This window comes from Monodon monoceros, unplaced genomic scaffold, assembly GCF_005190385.1.
Source record: "Monodon monoceros isolate NGI ecotype Baffin Bay Population unplaced genomic scaffold, NGI_Narwhal_1 Super_Scaffold_18, whole genome shotgun sequence".
Taxonomy (NCBI): domain Eukaryota; kingdom Metazoa; phylum Chordata; class Mammalia; order Artiodactyla; family Monodontidae; genus Monodon; species Monodon monoceros.
In genome coordinates this window covers 91,577,128-91,601,891 of record NW_021703774.1, presented here as the reverse complement: position 1 = coordinate 91,601,891, position 24,764 = coordinate 91,577,128, and the positions used below count along the sequence as shown (strand labels likewise).

The following is a 24,764-nucleotide window of genomic DNA, read 5'->3' as shown; positions in this document are numbered from 1 at the left end:
TAAAATTGGTTGTTGAGTTAAAAGTGCCCAGTCTTTAGTCACTAAAACACAACTTTGAAAATTTAATAAGTCAATAAAGGAATGGAGTCCATTTTTTTTTAACATCTTTATTGGAGTATATTGCTTTACAATGGTGTGTTAGTTTCTGCTGTATAACAAAGTGAATCAGCTATACATATACATATATCCCCATATCTCCTCCCTCTTGCATCTCCCTCCCACCCTCCCTATCCCACCCCTCTAGGTGGTCACAGACCGAGTCCATTGTTTTGACCTTAGAAGCCCAATGCTTTGAAAAGATGTCTGATTCAGCATAGTCACCTGTTGCCATTGAAAATACAGATTTCCCACTTGATCAGAAATGCTGCTCAAGGGGCTTGGGATGAAACGTGTATTTGCACTTTTCAAAAACTCCTGGTTTTGATATCCAGTCAAAATTTCAGAAACATTCATATAACCAAAGAGGATGGGGAAGCAACGTCACAGTGTACTATATACTATTCCCAAATGGTTAGGATTAAAGATTTAGAACATCAAAGAATATGGCTTAAAGGTCATCTAGTCCAGACTTCGGTCAGTATTGAAATGCACGATGCAACATCCCTGATACCTAGATTTTTCAACCTGGATACTTTCAGTGTTGGTAAAATCAATCTTATGCTACTAAATGCTTTGATATTGGACATTTCCTATCATGAGTAAGTCCTTGTTGTCTCTCATATTCCATTCACTGTTCTAGTTCTGCCTTGTGTTGTATCAACTGAGAGGTCTACTTCTTTCTGTTACATTATGGCCCTTTAAAATAACAAGCTCCCTAAACTTGCCTTTTTCCAAGAAGAATATGCCCAGACTTTTCAGTTCTTCCTCTTATGTTATGCTTGCAGGGCTTCCACCTTCCTGGTTATTCTCATCTGGACACACTCTTGTTGGTCAATATTATTATGCTCAGAACAGAATGAAATTCTCTGAAACATGCCAGGTTGGTCTGATCAGCCTAGATCAGAGAAGAGTAAAAAGACTTATTCATAACAAATGATGATACATTTTTTCTTTTGTAGGATTAATGAAATTTATTGCAATTTAAATATATTATCCTTTAAGAATTATGATTATAACTGACACAAAGAAAACATTTTCCACTCTAACAACTGATGTTTGTTAAAGTCAAGTCCAGTTGGACAGAACATGGTAATGTTCACCTATTATAATGTATATCTCAGTGATGAATCAAGTTAAAGTTTTCTCATCAGTCCACAGGATGATTTAAGATACATTGTATTTTTGAATCCCCTTTAGAAGTCACTGTGCTAGGGTTTCCCAAATAGCTGATCTAGAGAGAATTTCAGAGTCTTAAAATTTGGCTTTAGATCTCTAAGCATCTTCCTGATTGAGAAGTAGACAAATTCAGTGGGAAAACAGCTTAGAGGCCACCACTGCCTTTTCTCTTCTGTTTTATTGCTTTGAACTTTAGGTTAAAATTCAACTCTCTCCCCCTTCTCCTTACTCTCCTAGCAAACTCAAATATATTGGATTAGCTGATACACAATTTGTTAATTCAGGAATGATGTCAATATAATGTGAACTTAGATTGGTTCATACATGTTTTTTCCAAATTATTAACATTTTGCACCAAAAGTAACAGAAGCAACGTATAATAGCACAGCTGAACACAGCAAGCTGAAGTTACGTGGTTCTTTACAGGATGATACTTTACCTAATGTCATGTTTCCTGACTTGATGTGGACATTCACTTTGTCCCTCTTGCTGTGGTGTTCCCAGATTGTGTGTTTTGCTCTTTATAGCTCAGCAGCCTCAATAGGTCCTTACCTCCCTTTCCATCAAGTTGCCTTCAAATTTTCTTGAAAGTTAAAATCCTGTGTTTACTGAAGTCTTTCCTTATTTATTAGAAACTAAGATATATTTTTAACTGTGTTAGTATGCTAGTACAATTATTGTTTTGTAAGTTCTCTAATCAAATTATATAGGTTTGAGTGGTCTGATAGAACCCATTATCCTGTAACCATTGTTTTTTTTTTTTTGCGCCGTATGTGGGCCTCTCACTGCTTTGACCTCTCCTGTTGCGGAGCACAGGCTCCGGACGCGCAGGCTCAGCGGCCATGGCTCACGGGCCCAGCCACTCCGCAGCATGTAGGATCTTCCCAGACCGGGGTACGAACCCGTGTCCCCTGCATCGGCAGGTGGACTCTCAACCACTGCGCCACCAGGGAAGCCCGACCCTTCTTGTTTTTAATGCATGATTTTGGAAACATGATGTTTTCTTAAGGAATGCATATTTTGCATTTTATTTGCAGGGTGTTCAGGACTTTCCCAGCCAGAACTGGTGGAGGGACAGTATGGTTTGAAGGGTTTTGTGGGGCTGGGGTCCTCTAACCCTCACCCAACTCAGTGCCTGTGCCTCTTCTAACACAGACATTTGGGGTCATCCTCAACATCAGTGCCAATATGCCTCCCTAAATGTGAAAATCTAATGGCTGAATAGATGACACTTTTCCCTCTCAGGAATTGTAAGCCACCTCAGTACCACTACACACAGAGGCTGACCCATAAAAACAAATTCTCAGGATTCCCACATTTCTGTCCCACGTCAGTGGCCTCTATCCCATTCCACTCAGTCTTATCCAATATGGTTTTTGCTTTATCTTTACTCCTTGGCTTTAATTTCTTGTCTCAGGCCCCAAAGTTGATAATTATCTCTGTCCCCTCCATATGTGGAATTCACTTTGGCTTTCCTCAGGTGTTTGCTCCATGAACTTTCTGTGTGCTTTCTTGTTTATTCTGTCTTTTCTATTCCAGTTCTAAACACAATGGAGCCTTCTCGACCAGGCTGATTTCTCAGCAATGTCTCTGGTTGAAACAATCTTGGCCAATCCTTAAGAGGAAGTTAGAAAGACTAGTTAGATTTAGAAAGACTCTGTCATGGGAGCACAGAATGACATTTTTGATCCTGCGAGTTTACTTTCAAAGTCACCCTTACTCTCCAATAAGGCTATGCCTTTTCAGTCTTTATATCTGCAAAAGCAGTCTATTTATTAGCACAAGCCCAAAGTGGAATTCACTTTATACTGCAGACTTCTAGGTCTTTGGTTCTTCTTTTATAATGTTTTTTAATGTTATTTTCTATTCTGGTAAGTTCTCCAAGTATGTAACATTATTCTACATGTGGGAGGATATTAGTATAGAAGGTAAAGGCTCCTTAATTCTTTCAGATCAGTGGCAGGTCATTCAGGAATCTTTTGTGCCATATAACAACTTCCTACTCTAAAATCATTAGACTTTATCCCAGTGTATCTAACAGCCCCATAAAATCACAGCCTGGACAAATCCTGGAAGACGCTGGCTGTGGTGCCATCAGTCCAGGGCTGGTAATGCTCACATTGACTCAGAGTTGGCAAGTTCAAGGACTACTAGGTCAAAACATGAAACTCAAACATTTACTTTACTAGATTTGCTTTTAAAAAGAAAATGAAGGGTTTTTATTAAAGTCTCTAAGAATTTACACAATACTTTTAGTTGGTTCAATGTTTATGTATTTGGTTAGAATCTTTCTCAAAGAGAAAGCTAGTCCAATGATTTGTCATTATGTGTAACAAAGCTGCTTGCATTTCTAAATGCACGGGAAAGAGAAAACAGCCATTGTATTTCATCAACAGAAGGAATCTATCAATATGTAGAGCACTAACAACCATTCATTTGTATATTTAAAATATAGCCAGATGAAATAAATTGTCTAATTCTCAGAAAACTGTTTTACCAGCCAAGTATATTTAAGGAAACACTATTTATGTTTGGTAAATATAAATAAGATACAATTATTTCTACTTTAAAAATGTAATTGCTGTTTTGGAAGTAGAAGCTCAGTACTCTTGTCTCAGTCAATAGAATTACTGATTTTCGTTAAAATGTATTTTTGTGCTGGACTTAAATTGAATAAAACTTCTTTGACTATATATTATTTATTTTACCAAAATTAAATACTTTCAATATCATTGTTCAATTACAGTAATTTACATGTTGAATCAATAGATAATAAAATTTTAAAAATATGTAACGCCACCTCTTAGCTTACAGATTAGTGCCTTAATCTAAATGCTTGACTTCATAAAATCATAAGTACTTTGTTAAATGTTATAGTATATTAGGAGTGCAATCTGCATTTTGAAATCTGGTTAATGTTAATTTTAAAAATAGCTATAAAAGAATGTGGGAAATTAAAGAGCATTTAATAGTATTTAATGTAAATTATGCAAATAAACATTCATCTATCCATATTAATGTTTTTATATATGCATTCTACATAAAAATTTTGCAAGTTAGGTAATCATTGAAATGCAACATGTAATGATCATTTATTTAGTCAAATATTTGAAGTAATTTTTTATAAATAATAAGCAAAGCACAGTACTGGAATATGGCTTCGCTAATTTTAAGTCTTATATATGTGTGTGATTTAAAATATTTATTTGGTTTTACTATGCGCTGTGCCCGAGAGGAACCAAGGAAGAATATTACATTTTGATGATGCTAGAGGACAATGCCATTCTTTAAAATTCAAGCACTTGGCTCTTTGCTTACATGAACAGTCGTGACTTTTTGGTTTGCCCTTCGTGCAGTCATGGGACAATGGTGTGACAATGCTTTGAAAGCAGTACTTTCATTTACAAGCCCCTACTAGCAGTTGTGTTACTAATACTTCACAACAGTCTTTTGTGATTTGTTTGTATTGCTAAACCTGTTTTAATAATGAACAACTGGAGGCCCATAGAGGTTAAAAACACTGTCACACAGCAAGGAGGCAGAAAAAAAAAATTCAAACCTCTGGTTCTCCAAGTCTGGAGATTATAGTTACTGGTAATTTTATTCTTTGTGATCTTCTACAACTAAGACGTTTTTGCTATCATAACTTGAGCACTGACCTAAAAATGATACACTGCCATTTCTATATTGCAAAGGTGGCAATGTTCTTAATATCCATGAAGAGTGCTACTGAAGGAGTTTTACACCCTGGAGGCCGCACAGTGCTTATAAAGAGAATCTAGACTAGAATGTTATTCCTCAACCTGGTTGTTTTCATGTTAGGCAGTATTCTGTTTCTTGAAGAAGAATGAGGTCCATAATTATTTATCCCACCATGTTAATACAACTCAATGATAAAGAGCTTGTAGTCTAGATTTAGCCAGACCTGGGTGTGAATTCTGGTTCTGTTGCCTAAGCAGTTCTGTACTCTAAGGAAGTTATTTAACTTACGGATAACCTCAGTTACCTTATCTTTATATCAGGAATAAATACTACTACTTAGCTGATAAAGTTATTGTGAGGATTATCATGGCATAATTGACCAGCTAAAATGCTTAGTGTAGTGTCTAAAATATATTAATATTAAAAATATTAGCTGTTACCAATGTTAAGATTCCCAAGAAATAGCATGTAGTCAGTGAATAATTGTGAAATTTTATTTGGTCAATTAAAAAAACAATTGCTTTACCTTTCCCACATAATGTGGATATTATGTCTTTGTACCTGGACATTTAAAAGATCTCTGAGATATCAGTAGCTCCAGGAATGTTGCTCACTGTTTTAAAACTCCTCTATAATTCATCAACAACATTGTGCTCACCTTTGCCCCTAACAATCTTCCCTGACACAGAGTTTCAGCTATAGTGCACAACAATGACCTCATTTTCCCTCACTGGTATCACTGAGAGTAGCGAATGTGAAATTATCCCTGCTTGACTTGGCTGCAGACAGCACAGTTGCCTCATCATACAAGTGTGGGATTTCCAGTTTTTCATAAAGTATATGTAGTCCCTGCCTAGCTTTCCAACTGCTTGTTCTACTTTGTCCTCACACATCACAGTATAAGACTCCCCAATTACTAAGTTTCTGGTTCCTCTGTGTCCTTAGATACTATTTCCTTCTTCTAGAATGTTAATGGACTTCTTACCCATAAAAATTTAACTCAAAGTTTGTTTTCTGTCTGAAGGTTTTCTCAACTCTGCCGTTCAGCCAACTTAGGGGAGGTCAGAGAGATATTTTCTTGCAGTGGTTCCCAGTGGGGGTAGAGGTAGAAAGACTCAGAATTACCTAGGGAGTTTTTTTTTTTTTTTTTAAGGATTTGTATGATAGGGGCTTTCCTTCCCACAAATGTTGTTGGAATGAGCACTAGAATGTGTAATATAAAAAATTTCCCAGGTATTTCTAACAAAGCATCCACTACTTCTTCCTATAGCCTCAAAGAGAAGAACTGATTCTTGATTTGATTTTATGGCTCTCATACTACCTGGTTAGGGTATAGTCACATTATTTTATAATTGCTTATCTCTGTGTTTGTTACCCCACCAAACTTTTCAAGGGCTTTTCACCATTTTAATCCCAAGAAGGTATAGTACCTGATGGAAGTACCTGATGGAAGTTAATTGGTGCTTTTATTTTGATATGTGAATGAACATATTTTAGTACCATATTACTTATTTTATTGTCACTTAACTAGACACTCAAAGTGAATAAAGAAAGTCACATTAATTTGTGTTTAGATCGATAGAGAGAAAAAATAGTCTATGCATAAAGTGCAAACACTTCCCTTCATAAGAAAGCCCTCAGGTCATCATCCGCTTTAACTGTATACAGAACTATAAGGTTAGTTTGCTGGTGTTCTAGCTTACCAATTAGTAAATCGGATGTAAGAAAAGTGAATGGATTTGGTTGGAATCTTCTGCAGAAGGATGCACCATTTAGCAGCAAGAGTTGATAGTCAAACAGACTATCAATAACACAAATCCTAAAATAGACACCTAAAATAGCTGAAAAGTTTGGGGCGTTTTGATTTAACAATAAACATCTCCATAGATATGTTACTCAGGAGCAACAAAAAGAAAACAAATGCATATTTATAATCATTCTAAGTTGTATTAAAATGTTAAATTGATTATAATAAATTGAAAATAGAATGTACATGAATATGCATTGATACATATTAAATGTACATCAAAATGTGTACATTGAACGTAGAATTTATGTTAAAATGATAAAAAATACATTTCAGCTATGTGTTAGAACTTAAGTAGCACACAGAGAAGTGAGGTGAATGTGTGCATAACATAATGTGATAAATGTTGCCATAGAAGAATGAATTATTTCTATGGAATCAAAAGGGGAGCTACTTACTTTGAGTTGAAGAGTTATGAAACACATGAGAGATGATGAATAAGCTGGTGTTTAAACAATGGGTGGCTTTCTGGGTAGCATTTCACAGGAGTAAAATCAGAAGTACAAAGGAGAGCCTGGGGTACTTGGAGGAGTTGAGAAGTTCTGTGTTGTTGAATTATAGAGAGGTGAAGATTAGAGATGAGTTGGGAGAAGTTGAAAGAGATGGAAAAACTTGTAGGCCATCCTGAGGAGGTCTGAATCAATACTATTGACAACAGAGAGGTAGCAAAGGTTTGTAGCAAGGTAGTGGTACGATTAGATGTATTTGGGTATTTTTGTTGTTGTTGTTAAAATAAAATACAAAATAGAGACCAGATCTGAAAATTCCCTGAGCAGATAAAGCCAGTTAAACCACATAAGGAAACCTAATTTAGCTTATCCTGCAATGCAAGTGAAACTTGGGTCATTTTTTGTAAATGCCTCTGAAAATCACAAATAAAACCTAAATTGTCTTCCAAAAATGGCATAAGATAACCACTTTTACCCAGTCCCCTGTCATTTGGAGAAACTCCAGTGCTATAACCAATGTTGGTAAAGAATAAACGGCCTCTGCATCTTCACTATGTTAAGTTGTCCTATTATGACAGGCCTCTGAGCTTCATTCCACTGCTGGTTTGAAGACTCCCAGTTCATGAACTGTGCTTCTGTGCTCAATAAATTCTTACTAATCTGTTTTTTTTAATTAATCTGGTTTGATTTTTGATAGTTTCTGGATTTTGACAGTTTGTTTTAGTCAGAGAACTTTAGTGAATGAATGGAGAGTGGATTTGGTAGGATGACTGGTTAGGTGACCATGGCAAGAGTTCAGGAAAAGTTTTTTTTTTTTTTTTTTTTAAGGTTTGAAAAGGACTGAAGAGAAATGATATACTAAAAAGTTATTTAGGGGCTTCCCTGGTGGCCCAGTTGTTGAGAGTCCACCTGCCTGCTGATGCGGGGGACACGGGTTCGTGTCCCGATCCGGGAAGATCCCACATGCCACATGCCGTGGAGCGGCTGAGCCCGTGAGCCATGGCTGCTGAGCCTGCGCGTCCAGAGCCTGTGCTTCGCAACAGGAGAGGCCACAACAGTGAGAGGCCCATGTACCGCAAAAAAAAAAAGTTATTTAGGAGAAATGAAATTGAGTTATTTGTAGTGAGGTGGTTGGACCTGGAGTCTGTCATACAGAGTGAAGTCAGAAGGAGAAAAACAAATACCGTATGCTAACACATATATATGGAATCTAAGAAAAAAAAAAAAGGTCATGAAGTACCTAGGGGTAGGATGGGAATAAAGACACAGGCCTACTAGAGCATGGACTTGAGGATATGGGGAGGGGGAAGGGTAAGCTGTGACGAAGTGAGAGAGTGGCATGGACATGTATACACTACCAAACGTAGGGTGGATAGCTAGTGGGAAGCAGCCGCATGGCACAGGGAGATCAGCTAGGTGGTTTGTGACCACCTAGAGGGGTGGGATAAGGAGGGTGGGAGGGAGGGAGACACAAGAGGGAAGAGATATGGGGGCATATGTATATGTATAACTGATTCACTTTGTTATAAAGCAGAAAGTAACACACCATTGTAAAGCAATTATACTCCAATAAAGATGTTAAAAAAAAAAAGTTATTTAGGGCTGATTGGAGTGGAGAAAAGAGTTAGGTGGAACCCCTTACTGGAGAGAGGGAAATGAAGATGAGGCATAGATTTGGGCAGAGGGAAATGCATGCAGCTTGGAACGTGCCACTTATGAATAAAATACCAGTGGGACATCCAAGTGGAAATGTTTTCTAAGCAGAAATATGAATGGGAGATTTGGGAATTTGTTGGATCAGGAGATTCAGATTTGATCACTGTCACTCACAGGAATGGATGAATACTACCAAGACAGAACATACAGAATGAAAACAAAAAAGAAGATTATGGACAGAACTCTGAGATAGCATATCTTTAGAGATAAGCAAAGAAAATAGGGTGTCAATGTCAATAGAAGCAATGTTGTGAAAGGTTAAAAGAGGAATAGGAGAGAGTTTTGTCCTGTGTGCCATGGAGAGAGTCACCTGTTGGATCAACAGTGTCACATGTTGCAGGGAAATGGAGTAGAAAAATGGTTATGCCATCATACAGTATAGAAGCCACTCATTACTTTAGTTTGATTGCCTTCAGTGGATTAGTAGAGCCAGTCATCTGAAGTGTGCAGATTGAGGAGCAAGTGGGAGATCAGAATGTAAACAACAATGTCAAGTCCTTTTTGCAGAAGAAGGGACTCAAGGGGAAAGTCAGATGAAGTTAAATTATATGTGGGAATATTCTTTTGATAAATAGTTTTGAGTGATTCTGAAATTTGAAGTTTTTCAACCAAATTTCTTACCCTGTAGTTCATTCAGCTGTAATAAGTAGATGACTGCTTGAAGTAAGTGCGATACTTTTCCTTAGAGTAGACTTGTTTTTAAAAATGAAAATTATAGATTTTCACCTTTTAAAAATAGTGTCTGCAGACACTAGCTATTTATCTCTCTTCCCTGGAAAGATCTCACTTGTTCTAGTTTAATCTCACTTTCCTTAGAAGTTAGACTTTCCAAGTTAAATGATGATGAATGATAATTATTCCTAATGAAATCTCAACTGGGCATCAAGAAGCTAGGCAGCATGGACTAGGGATAAAAAATATTATATCTTATTGTTTTGTAATAAGATAAATGTTATATCTTATTTATTTTTGTAATTATGATTAACATTTTGGTAACTTTTAAAATTCAAAAGCCTGTTATATCATTTTTGCTTTTGTATCAACTCTATTGTTAATTATCTCTCACTCTATATCTTAATGGGTACATTGTGAAAAATAAATTTCAGAAAATATGGAAAACAGTGATTTTCAGAATCATTTTTTTTTCCAGAAAGGCTAATTTTAATTACCACGGAGCTATAGGTGCTACAGCTGAATGAGTGTATGGGTTACATGGTCATAGGACACTCAAAAGCTGCTAGCTGAAAACTATGCTTCAGTGAATACTGGAAAGTTTGTAGATTTTCACAAACCAAAACAAGGTTAAGTCTATCAGAATATCAGTAAAATAGAATTCTTTCAGTATGAATAAATTTAAAGTAGGACTGAATAATACAAGTGTGATAACACAAATATGAGGAGAAGAAGAGTGTCTGGTGTCCTCTTGCATTTTCTGCAAGCTCCCCTTCAGTTGCTCTTCTGCGAATGTGTATTCGTTTATGAGGGCCAGAGGTGGAAGTATTAGCCTCAAGAAAATCCCTGAAGTGACTTAACGTTGAATTTCTGCTGTTTTATACATCACAATTTATTTTCTATGGGGAAAATTGTCTTTGATATATCAAGTTCAGGCTTGTAAAATGATAGGCTAATAAAAATACAAGCTTATATATTAAAAATAACAAAAAATACAAATATTATAATCATATAAATCATTTGTGTAAGTTCTGTCCGTTACCACAACAGGATATTTTAATGATGAATATCAAATTGGAAACTTTCCTAGCTTTTTATCTATTTAAATGTTCAAAAGAATTAATTTCTGTAGGTAACTGTGTACACACACACACAGTGTACATGTGCACAGATGCAAATCAAAATAATTTCCAAGCCTGTTATACTTTAAAAAATAGATACATCTCAGACTAGCCCAGAAAGAAAGCAGGAGAAGTTCTACATAACCAGGAGAAGTTCTACATAACCACAGGGGGTCCCTTGGTTAAAAAAAAATAATGTGCTAGTACCTAATATTTTCTCTTGCAGGTTTCAAAGTCCTCTCATTCTAGCCTCAGACTAACTCAGAGTAGGACCCCACTTTAAAGAAAAAAAGTATTTTGGAAGGGTTGCAACTTTTCCATGGTTATGACAAGTATGTACAAGACCTTCATATTAAAATTAATTCTTCTGATTCCTAATGTATTTTTCTTTCCTAGTATTAAAGAATAGTTGAATGCAGGACCTTTGTAACCAGATATCCTTGGCTAAAATTCTGTTTTCACCATTTACTAGCTTAGTTAAGTTACTAGTAGATCTTTTTCAGTTTTCTTTAATGTAGAATGGAGAAAATAATGGTACTCAGAGAGTGACTGGGTTAAATGATAAAATACTTGTTCAGCATTTTAATTTTGGCAGACAAGTTAAACACCTGTAATATTAAATATTATTTTTATTATTCCTGAATAATTTACATTTATTTATTAAGATAAGTTGTCTCCAAATTCATGATCTAGCAAAGAGAAAGTATCTTGACTTTTGAAATATAATATGCCGTCTCCAATCTTTAGTTTTTCATTTCTTCCTCTTACCTACATGGATCAGTATGTGTCGGCTGTCCTGAGAGCAGGGATAATCACCATACCTTTGTAATCCTCTAATTCTATAAATTGGAAAAAAAATTGGAATTCTTTTCAATATATTTTTACTATCGATGGTTGTTCTGGAAAATGACTACTCTTCTGCCTGTTGACCATGTAGTTTTCAAAGACATTATATTTTGAACTATTACTGTTAGTAAATAGACACATGTCAGACTAGACACATGTCAGAAGGAAGCCAGGAGAAATTTCAATCAGTACTTCTTGAATTTAATGCTGTCTCCACTCCTTATATGCTATATTATGTTGGCTGTAGAGCTAACGCTATCATATCTGAAATAGAAGGTCTGATACAACTCTTGATCATTTTTGCCTGTATTGCAGGTAGCTGTTGCTATGGTTAATTTCTTTCTTGGATCTCTACTGTATAATAATTCTAATAATATAATAATAATGATTATGACAACAACAGTGACAAATATTCATTGAGCGTCAGGGACTGTATTCGGAATTTTGATATATACTAAGTAATTTAATTATTGCAGAAATTGAGGCAAGTACCATTATGATCTTTTACAAATAAGGAATTTGAGGCTCTGCAATATTAAATACTTCACCCAGGGTCACACAGTACAACTGGTAGTATTCCATCCCCAGTGTTAGAATTGTTGTTCTAACTGCATTGTGATACTGTATGAGGTAGGAAAGGGAGGAAAAGGCAGATTTTCCCAAAATCTGACTTTAAGAGAAAGGGACAGGAATCTGGTCTTACCTCCCCAGCTGCCTATACAGTTTCTAAATGTCTGGCCAGCCTATAAAATCTTCCAAGCCGATTTAAGTAATTAGTAGACATTATACTGAAAGTCATTGCAGAGCTTTAAATCCCAACTTCTTTTATTTGTGGATTAGACTTTCTGAGTCACAATGACTGTGAATCCCCTCATGACTAACAATTTCATTAAGTAGAATTATTTCTGACCTCATACTTCTTGATTAAGTCCATTTAAAGAAACTGGTTTATGAAACAAAGTAATTAAATCTCGTATTAATGAAGAAAAATGGAATGACTCTGTATACACCAGAATTTTTAAATAGGTAATCTCCCTTAGATTGAGAGGGAAAGTACTAAGATGTCAGTTCGTAAGCAATCTGAAAAAGTAATTTAAATACATATTGATTAAGGATAGTGAAGCTAATCTGTATGATATTGTAATGGTGGACACGTCATTATAATTTGTCAAAACCCATAGGATGTACAACACAAATAGTGAACCATAATGGAAACTCTGGACTTCAGTTAATAATTATCAATATTAGTTCATCAATTCTAACAAATGTACCGCATTGTATTAGCTTGGGCTGCCATAACAAAATACTGGGTGTCTTGGTGTCAGAGATTTATTTTCTCACAGCTCTGGAAGCTGTAAGTCAGAGATCAGGGTGCCATCATAGTCAGGTTCTGGTGAGAGCTCTCCTGACTTGCAGATGACTGCCTTTTCACTGGGTCCTGACATGGCAGAGAAAGTTCTGGTACCTCTTCCTCCTCTTCTGAGGGCAGTAATGCCATCATGAGAGTCCCACCCCTCATGACCTCATCTAAACCTACTTATCTCCCAAAGGCCCCATCTCCAAATACCATCACATTGAGGTTTAGGGATTCAACATGAAATTCGAGGGGCACACAATATAGTTCATTGCATGCGTTATTACAAGATGTTAATAATAAGGGAAATTGTGCAGGTGTGTGTGCTGGGAAGTTGTATTTGGTAACAGTCTACTTTCTGCTCAGTTTTTCTGTAAACCTAAAACTGTTCTATAAAATAAATTCTATTAATCTAAAAATTTGAAGTACATATTCTAGGACACAGGAAGATTTAAATGAGCAAACGTAAATCGCATACAAGAAGTGGCAATTTATAATCCCTATACTGAATTTTATAAAACAGTATTATTTCAAATATGCTGTTTTTTTTCTGTCATTAGACCATTTGTCCCCATCTTGTTAAATGTCCCCATTTAACAAGACCCCCAAAAATGTTTGCATGGAAGGGAATTGGAAAATATCATCAATGCTTATACCTAACTTCCAATAATCTTGTGAAAATGGCCTTGTCAATTTTTAAATAACTACAAGGAAAGACTTCAACAGCATCATTTAAGTGAGTGTCACAAACTAGATTTTAGTTGAATAACAAAACAATTTAACTTTGCTTGAAAAACAATTTGCTCAAAAATGAGGAAACTACTTACATAAATGACTGGTTTGCTCATGCTAAAGAGAATTTATCAGAGTTCTCTGGTAGATTCAGTGTTGCTCTCCTAATTTATTTACTGTACTTCAGATTAAAGGCTTTCAGAGGTAACACAAGGAGGTTGTAAATATTTAAAAGATGGAGACTTAGATCAGCAATTCCTAAGGTTCTCTCTGTTTAAAATGTATTTTTCCCTTACACTTAAAATGAAGATTGGGATTGTTCATAAATATTCATTTCATGAATATCTTTCCCCAACTCTCTTCCTATAGTGGAAGCCACCTACTCTGAGGAGCCTCAGAGTGCAAAGCATGTTAGAAGAAACTGGCATATGCCAGAAGGGAGTGGCACCAAGTGTTGGATGCCTTCTCAGACTCCCTCCTCCATATAGCAACTCCAAAGGCACCTGGACAGTGAACACAGAGAAATGATAGGTGCTGGACCACTACATAATGGTATACCCTCTCAAACGCTTTTACAAACTTATCGTTTTTAAAGTATTTCTATATCCTCTGGGAGGAAGAGTGGCTAAAAAATAAACGTTAGCTTCAGAAATTTAGGGTAGTCAGTTAAATAGCTCTGGCTCTGTTGTTTTGTTTGTTTTAAGATAAAAATGAGTTTAAGCCAGTCCAAAGTGAGAGAGAATTTTAATGTGAAAATTCCAAATTGCGTATTGCCATTCATCTAGTTTATTAAGCTTTTCTATATTTCAGGTTTTCATTTTTTTTCATAATAATCATTCTACCTTAATTCTGTATATCAAATTTTTTAGGCGACTGCATGGTTTGTCTAAGGGTTTCAGCATAGGCTGTAACAAATCATTGCATCACATAATTGATTTTAAATTGCCTTGTGAGAGGTAGTGTCCTATAGTGGGATGAACATGGGATGAAGTTGCCATATCTGGATCTTATATCTAGTTCTGCCACCCTCTGATGTGTGAGATTTGGGTTAAAATTTTTGTTTCTCAAGAAACTGTTTACGTGACATCTGAAACATAATCGTTGGTAAATGGATCCTTCATTGAGCCATTTTGAAGAACAAATGAGCTTACACGTGATGGTTCTTTGTGAAAAATAAAGTAGCATGCAAAGAATAGTTATTAAATATGCAGATAATCACAATATTTGACAAGTAATGGCACAAGCCATGGTTATTTTTCATTTGTTGATAATTTGAAGCAGTCTAGAGTTGAGCCAGAACCTTAAAATGTCAACCCCCATTTGTTTAAGATAAACCCACAAGAGTGGCACCAGCAGAACTCTGTATGGAAAAACTAAATCATTCTCTTTTCATCCATCTTCCACCTCAGTCCTGACAGACTTCCTGACTCTGGTTAGGGTACCTTGACCTCTGTTTTATAAGGTGGAGATCAGAATACTGAACATGTATTTTGTTCTGGTTAAAGATGTTCAGATTTTATTGATGCCATTATTACATCTTAAAAACTAGTTTTGCAAAGAGCTGTATTTCTAAAATGGCATTAATAAATAAAACAAAAAACATGATCAAATGTTACCTTTGTATATTTTAATGTTTGTGAGAAAATGTTGAATAATCATTTTGAAATATGAGAAGGATGAGAAAAAGATAAATAGGTGAAACTTATTCTGGGCTTGTAGTTTTCAGTGCTACTTTTAATATCAACCTGTTTTTAATTAAATTACCCCCAAAATTGTTGTATGTATGATAATCTTACTAAAACATGATCTTAGTTTAAGTATTTTAAGATAGCTTTGTTGGTTACATGGCAGTTCAGTACTTAGACTTTTAATGAAATACATCTTTTTTCAGATTTTATTTATACAACACATTTTTCATTAAAGCTTAGTTGTAACTTTAATATCATTGTCATGAAGTCATAGGACTGTTCAGATTTTCTCAGAGTTTGCTGGATAAGTTTTCTCTGTTTGATGGTTATGACTGGTTTAGGATGTGTATGGCAAGGTGACATCACTTTAGTTGCAGCTCAGGAATTGAGAGGATCTCATGAGCATGCTCAGGAGGCATAGTGAGATTTAAGTGTCTTCCTCAGTGGATGTCCCAGAGAAACTACAACTGAACACTAAGGCTTCCATTTCAATTCAAGAGAGTGAGCTTCTAGAAATTTACAAATCTTTGGAGAGACCCAAAATAAGATTTTATACTTTAGAAAGAGACAAAATATAATATTACCTAGAAAGAGAGGCCTAGACAATATTGTTAATTAAAGGGATAATATGGAGGATCATTTATTCAAATTATTGGTTCAATGGTCATATGCTTCATTTCTGGGTATTGGCTGGTATGCTGTGATGGTACAGCATACCTGAGCTAACCTTTGCCGAGACTGTTCCACTGTGGATCTTGTCAGTGTCAGAGGAACAGATTATACAGTTACCATGGAGAGCCCACAAAGCACATAGGCATTCATGTATGTTGGTCATTAAAAATATCATAGCAGAGAGAAATTGACTGCCAAAATCTGATAAATTTGTATCTGCACCAACTACAATTGAATAATGGTGCCATTTGTAGCACTGACGCTCTAACACTGGCTTTAGATTGGTGGTTTTAGGTAGCAGCAGGGATGGAAATAATAGAAGCAAGATTCTAGTGTCAACCTGGGCTCATGCCAGAAGCCATTACCTGTGAGCTACCAGCATCCTTAGTAGCTACGCATCTTCTGGGTCGATCTTTTGAGCGATGGCAGGAGAGTTCTAGGAAGCAAGCTCACGATGGTAGCAGAAAATCTTACTATAGAACTTTAGAAAACAAAGGTAACCAGAATCCCTGAAAACTGATTCACAATTAGCCTCCATACATATTTGTTTGTGCTTTTAGGATCAGGTGTAATTTCATTAGCAGAGAGCAGTTATGCAAACATCATTCAGATGAACCTCATTGTGAACTTTTATTAATCAACAATTATTGTTCCTCAGAGAAATCATATGAGCTGCATATATATTTATGTATATAAACTATATATAAATATAGTTTAATCATATTTGTTGGCATATTGACCAGCAATGATTATGAAAGTTCTGAGGACTGTCACCAAGGGAGAAAAATGTGAAGGGGTAATTTGGAATGAGCTGGATTATCTTTTTATCCTTGAGGTTCTAACAAAATTAAAGGAGAGCTATAAAAACTTCATCAGAGGATGTCATGGGATCCTGGTGGACTGAGGTACCATTCTTTTTTCAAGGACTAATGAGAATCCATTTTTGTCTAAAACACGAAAAACATGCCTTAAGGTTTGTTTATTAATCACTATATTTTCTTTCCAATATCAGTTTTCATGGTATTATTTATGTGTGTTGCTGACTGTACAACAGAGTTTGAATGGTGAATTTCTGAATTTGTTCATATTTCTTCCTATTTTTGATAGTATCTGTATTTTACAAAATGAAAAACTATTCCTTAAAATAATAATCTTTCAACTCAGTATTTTAGCTATTTTGCTATGTTTTATTTATTGCTGTGCTCTATATCATTTCATCTTCTCTTTCTAAACGATTTCATTTGATATATGTTAGATATTTTATATGTCTTTCCTGGATTTAATGAGCTGTTTTGCCTTTTGATGCAAAGTCTGGTTCCAAAGTCCCTTTCTGGTTCCAAAGTCCCTTTCTCCTGTCTTTCATCATGGCTGGGATATTACTAATTCACATAAGAAAAGAGGGTTTATATAGAAGCCTAGATTTAGCTATGGATTAATTGAATGCCATTTTGATAAATGCAGTTCTGAATAGCAAATAGCCAGATACCTTCTATTCCATGTTCTGAAAATCTTAATTTATAGAAAACTGATACAAGGCCCATTTGGGAAATGCATTTTCTAAAGTTCTTAAATATTTACAGTCAGCGGTAGCATGAATTTGTAAGAAGGAAAACTACTTAAATATCAGGTTTCTTCTAAATTACATTCTTACCGTAAGGAAAATAGTACATAGTAGATGGAAAAATCTCCATTTTAGGGGATGTCCTCCATCCCCTATAGTCTGGGATTATAAAAAGAGCGGTTGATACAGCAAACATTCTGACATTTTACTCACAGAAATCCCACCTGTTTTTCTGTACTCTTGCCTAAATATTTAACATTATGTCCAGCTTTCTGGTGAAAACATGAAGGGATTATTAACAATTTCTTCACTGATTACTTTAGTTGTGAGCCTCAAGAAAATTCAATCCATATAATATAGTTTCATTAGTTTTTATGTACTGTACATAGAAATTTAGTCATATGAAATATTTATTATATATACACATACTTGATTTTAAGATACCATTGAGTATAAGATGCAACATTAAGATTAATAATGTTTTTGAAGAAAACTATATTGAACAAATATCGACTGTAAAATAATCCAATTTTCTGAAATGTTATATCCAAAAATATATGTATGTTAGACTCAACAAAAGTAGCACAATTATTTCTACTCTTAGTATTGGTGTACATATATATTGCTTTTTCTTTTAAGAGTAGAGGAGCTCTACCAGTTCTGATATTGTTATGTAATCATATATTTTATGTCCATGTATATACTGGATTAGGGTAGCCCTAAAAATACTATGCGAACTTTCAGTGAAACTCCTATTCATGTCTATGTCAGTGCTGTCTCCCAATCCCACAGCCATGGCTGCCTATACGAGTATACTGATCTGGCACCATGAAAGCTTCTGGAACCTAGAAAACTGCTTTAGTTTCAGGGACAACACTGATGTGAACCTGGAAGGGCAAAAGGAGGTAAAGTATGAGAGTCCAGCTATGACTTTCACATCTGATGCATCTCTGTGCAGGAGACAGCAATCTAGGCCCTCTGGACAGTGCTAGGTGACATTGACCAATTATCGTTACCAGTAGTGAGCAGCCTTATGAAGGTCTGACCAATCTCAACAAAGAAGGGGTAGCTGTCAAGGCTGGTGAAGTCCAGGAAAATAGCTGGAGATTTTGTAAAGTCCAACCTCCCATGAAGGAGTCCAATTATCCTCTCTACAGCGACACCAGTGAGGATCATCCCTATATAGATCACACTGAAGATCAGCTGCCCTTTGGTGAAAGCCTAAATGGTACTAAGGCCTGGTCTTACCCTTTTAGATAAATAGTTCATAAATCAAGAAGGTGATATGGATACTGTGATCATAGATATGACAAAAGTCTTCAGGAAACTGTCAAATATCTGAGTATCTCTCTGAAAAAACCATCATGGGGCGGGGGTGGGAGTTGAATGCACTGACTGGCATTCCAGTTGTCTATGAATTAGACAAGAACTTGAAGTACACCATTCCCATGCATTTCCTGGGGAACCAGGTAACTTTAGGTACAGCCGTGGAAGCTGTAACTGGTCAGTGCAAAGTCTGGAAGTTAAGAGATCAGGAAGACCACTAACACTAAGAAATTTCTATCTACTGCCCCATTCCTATCATGCCTCTCCCTTTATGTGTCACATAGACATCTGTCAGAATCTCATGTTGGAGCTACAGATGAGAGAGTAGAAGCTCCCAGTCTCATTTCTCTCCTGTTTTGACTATTCTGCCTTTTATATCTGTTCCTCTCAAAGAACCTAGTCAAAATGTCTTCTGTCACAGATTTTTAGTTTAAGGCTTTTGGTAGTGGTTAATTTACCATAGATCTTGCTTGAATGAAGATAAGGAATAAATAAGACATGGGGATTAAGTGAGTCTAAGGTTATTCCTAGCAGTCAGCCCTACTTTGCAGTAACTGCCCCAGGGGCCATTAGCATACTAGAGAAATAGAAGGAAAATGTAACCTATATTTCAATTAAAAAAAAAAAAAGGTCATGTTTCCACCTTAACCTGAGAGGAGTCTGGCTGGGATCAAACCTGTTTACCTGCTGTATTTACTGTTTTTTGTTTTTAATCTATGTATATAAGTCAAAAGAATATAAATTCTTTCCGGATTTCTACTGCCAGTTAAAATAATGTACTCATACAAAATTTCAAGCCGTTCCTTACTCCACTGTGATGTAAGCTCCCTGACATCTAAGTGGTAGGAGGAGTATATCCTATTTTATATTTCAGAATCCCTTCCTCACTCATTGCTATGTGGAAGGTGAAATACCCTTAATACTTTTGATAATGTCCAGTTATGTCACCTTTTAAAGTCATGTTCTAGTTATTTGGCTTTTCCACCTGGGTCCAATACCAGTTTTAGTACAAATACCTGTCCCCCCCCACCCTTTTTTTTTTTTGGCCATAACAGTGTGCAGTGATTTAGAAGTTGTGTTCAATTACATATATTGTATGTTACTTTTATATATTTGTACATATTTATTATATCTGCATTCTTAAGAATGGGTACTTTTAGAGTTACAGATTAATGTGTGAGAGACAATTCAGGATTTAATACATTCATGACACTAATAATATTGAGAATAAGAAACAAAAGAGAAAAGGGCAAGGGAAGAGGTTCCATTTAGGCTTACTTCTTGCTGTCACTTTTTTTCCCCTGGTTTATATTGCTTCTCCCTATCTTTGGAACCACTACCATCAAGAGCCTTACCAAATAAGCAGAAGCCTAGGCTTATGTATTAACATTCATTCACAGCACCATCAATGATCTAGCGGAATCTGCACTCTCCTTGGCTTCTTCTTAAATATTTTGTTTTCTAGGTTCATCTCTGGACTTTCTGGAGCCCCAGACTTCTCCCAACATCTAATTTTTCCTGGTCTCCTTGGAATTTCCCTCTTTACTTGTTATCTGTTTTTTCATATTTCTCTGCCTGTATGTCAGTAATGTTCTTTTTTTTTTTTTTCTTGGATAATTTGAAGAAGTACCTCAGTTTCCCTTAATATGTATATAGACATCAGAGACAGAGGAAGAGGTTGAGCCCTTGTCTAAACGCTCAATTCTTTTCATATAAAAGGTATTATAAAAGCCTCAGTTGAATTTTTGAATATTCAGAGTGAGGTCTGCCGCTGAATTGGGGATGTGAACAAGAGAGTGTGTGTACAAAATGGGAAGTTATTTTCCCCTGATTGCATATAAATATGGGAAGGTTTTGTGTTTATTTTTCCCCCTGAGATTTGGAATGGGACAGGGAAGAGAAGAGAGGTAAGGGAGGAGAAAAATGAAAGTCATGAGAAAGAAATATGAAAGAAAAGCCCAAATACTTTTAAAATTAAGAATAAATAATAATCAAATTTAAATTGATTGTTTTATAGTATTGAATCACACTTTTTGGCTCAAAGATTATGTATAGAAACATAAAGTCTTGGGAAGGGGTGAGGCTGGATGGTGGATGTACTTGTGTACATCAAGTACACAAGTAAGTTGGTGTTTTACATTTGGTTCAGTCCCAAGGCCAAAAAAAAAAAAAATTAGACTGGAGAAGGAAGAAGTAGGATCAAGGGCTTGGAATGAGTTAGGACAGTATTTTCTGGATCTTACAGTAGAGGAAGATCCCAGCAGAAAATGAATTTTCAAGAGTGGACCTTTGCCCTCAATGAACATACATCCTAATGTTAACATTCTTGTATATCCTCCTACCAAATTGAAACTGGGCTATTTCCATGCAGTAAATAAAAAAGGTTGCAAGTGCTGTGGAGAAGCCATCTGAGATGACCTCAGCCATCTGACTGCAGCTGCATGACAGGCCCTGATTAAAAGCCACACAGATGAAGCCCATCAACTCACAGAGCTGTGAGAGACCATAGTAAATTGTGTCAATTTTTTTAGACACTAAATTTATTAGACACTAAAGTTTTGGGATAATTTGTTATACAGCAATAGATATTTGTAGCTCACTCCTTTAGCAGTTTACTTATGAAACCATATTTTCTCTTTGATTATTTCCAATTCATTCAGCAAACATTTATTAAATGTCATATACTATGACAGGCTCTTGGTATAATAAGGTAAATAAAATATCATATCATATTCCTCCAGTGGATTACACATGATGCAACCTCAATTATATAATTCCTTCTCTTAAGAAACATTAAGAGGGAAATTAATAAATATTTTAGTACTTGTTATTGGCACAATAAGCTATTCTTCTGCAATAAATTAATTTAGACCTCTTTTTTCAAATTATTTATAGATATTTTTTAAAAACAAACTATAATGCAGTAGGAAAATATAGTAGATTGAATCTTTGCATAACCTCCTGGTAGGAAAGGCTTTAATAATCAAGATGTGAAACTATGAACCATAAGTCAAAAGATTTAAGTATTTGACTCCATAAAATAAAAAAAACTTTTTTTATTGTGACAAAAGATACCATATATATGACAGAGAAAATGTTAAAAATCTTTAATATTTAAATAGCTCCTAGATTTTTATAATCAAAGTCAAATAATCCAGTATAAAAATAGGCAAGAGATATGGAAATGCAATTCATGGAATAAAAAATGGAAAAGAAATAAACATAGAATAATATATTTAAACTCACTAATAGAAAGCAACTCTGAAGTTAGTTTAACTTTACGACACTGGCAGTCTCTTACACAGCTTGTTTTTCGGGGTAGAGAAGGGAAGGCATGTGAATTGCTAAAGTCTTTTGTAAATTCAGTGGTGTCTATTAAAACTCTACCAGCCCCACAGTTCAGATGGTTCTGAGGAAAAAAATCAGTAAAGAAGGATATATGTACTGTGGTTACTGCTGTTTTTTTTCAAACAACATGAATGTCAATTAACAAGATAGTAATTAAGTAAATTATCATACATCAGTACTGTATAGCAGCATTTAGCCCTTCACATGAATGTGTTTTATCCAAAATTCTTGTTATATTTTTAAATGGAAAAAATCAAATTGCAGGGTAATTATGGTATTATTCATTTTCAGTGGTTAAAAAATAAAGAGAAGTAAAGAAGAAAATGTATATGTAATAAATTTGTACAAATATTTGGATATACTGATCTAGCACAGGAAACTTTAAGTACCAATATAAATATAATTCATAGCATTAATTAACTAAAGGGTAAAGATTATAGGGAGTAGAAAGATGCTTACTTTTTTCTCTGTATACATGTAATATTTAAGTGTCTTATTTTTGTATTTTTGAATACTTTCTTATATCATTTGAACCGACAGTTCCACTTCTCAGAAGCTATCCTAAGAAAATAATTGAAAATTCAGGGAAAAAGTGTAGAGAAAATACCTTCATCTGTATAACAAATAACTACTAAATTGGAAACATCCCAAAAATCTAATCAAAGGGAACTAAGTAAATCATGTTGTAGTACTAAGTATGGTATTCGTGGATATTAAAATTGTACCTTTTAAAAAACTTTTACTGATCTTATAAAATGATTATAATATTGAGTGGAAAAAGGAGGATAAACATTGCACACAAGTAATAATATTAATGCTTAGAACACATATTCTTACACAGTTATGTACATACACAAACACATACATACACGGAATGGAAAACAATCTGGAAGAAAACTGTTGTGATCAAATATTTTGCTAGGATTAGAAGTGACATTATTTTCCTTTCACTTTTTAAACTTTACTGTAATTTCTGAAAGTTTTATAATACACATCTAGTGATTTTATAATTTCTCAAAAGAAAATATCATAACCAACACGAACACACCAGAATGAACCAGGAATTTTGTGAATATTTAAAATTTTAAATGAGAGTTAGTTGATTGTCCTTCCAATCAACGTAAAACTTTGTTTCTGATATCTATATAAAGGAGTTAATTATATCGCACACTTATACACCATGCTCATTATGAAGAAAACAAAATTAAACACACAAACAAAACCTCATAAGATTTGTTTTCAGTGTGCTGAGTATAGAGAAAATCCTGAATTCTAAAACTCAGTGAAGAAAGAACCATTTGAGTCACTGCTTAAATCATTATAAAAACATACTCAAGAAAAAATTTGGGAAGATAGAATTTCTATACTAATGAAAAGAGGTAGCGGTTCAGCAAATTCAAGACAACAGAACAGATTATCATTGTTGAAATAAATTAATCTTCAAGCAGCAAATATTTCCACTTTCCAGATAAAGGCATGAGTCTTTCAGACCTTATTTAATACATATAGCATAATTTTAATTTAGCCAAATATTTGAGTAATCTGAAAATTTGATTTAATAAAAGTTTTTCTTCCAGGAGTTTATTAGTATTAGCTTAGTTTTCATAGTGATATAATAAGTGTATCTTCCCCTGGACATTCAAAACCAAGGCTGTTCAAGCAGCCTTGGACATTAAAATGAAAAGGAGGGAGGGGAGGGGAAGGGGGAGGGGCAGAGGGAAGGAGGGGAAGTGTGGAGCCCAGGAGACAGACAGAGGAAGAGAGAGAGAGGAAGAGAAAAGACAGAAAAAGAAGAAGGAAGGAAGGGAGGAAGGGAGTGAAGAAAAGGAAGGGAGGAGAAAAGATATGTGAACATACTATAAACCAAATTCTTCCAAGTAAAATTTTTCAAGTTTTTAGAGTAAAATATGACTGTTTTCTACAAAGCTTGTATTTTGGGAAAAAAAATTAGAGAAAAAGAGTGATTGTTAGATAAATGTTTAACCTTGGTTTATTCTGGTTGAACTAATGTCAGAACCCTGCAGATAAGTTTTTGGTAGGTGAATGTATTACTTCTACCCAGATCTCAGAGTTTAGAAGGATGTAGCTAGAGATCTTAAACTTGTACATAATCTGCCCCATGAATCAGTAACTTAGTGTAAAGTATGTAATGCCTTCTTCTTTGAGTTAGGGCAATTGAAATCTTTTACTGAGATTCAAAGAGGAAATTTTTAAATGGCCATTGTTTGAAAGAAATAATAACATACCTTATTAAGTATTCCATATAAGGAAGATAGATAATGTATGAATAACATGCTAGTTATTACTAGATGAATATATTAAACTAAAAGCAATAAAAATGAAATGTAAGCACCAGAAGAAAAGAACAAAAATATTGATGATCTACTGACCACTGTTACTCATAGAAAGCAGTTTTTTATTTTTGGGTCAGTTTCTTATAGAGTATTCTCATTTTAAATGGATTTTCCTTTCTTTCACTTAGGTTCACAAGTTGA

General features: G+C 35.0%; 1 protein-coding gene across 1 annotated transcript in view; it reads right to left on the bottom strand.

Moving 5' to 3' along the window:
• OLFM3 (olfactomedin 3) overlaps window positions 1-24,764 on the bottom strand; it is a 196,745-nt gene that overhangs the window by 67,332 nt on the left and 104,649 nt on the right. The window lies entirely within an intron of this gene.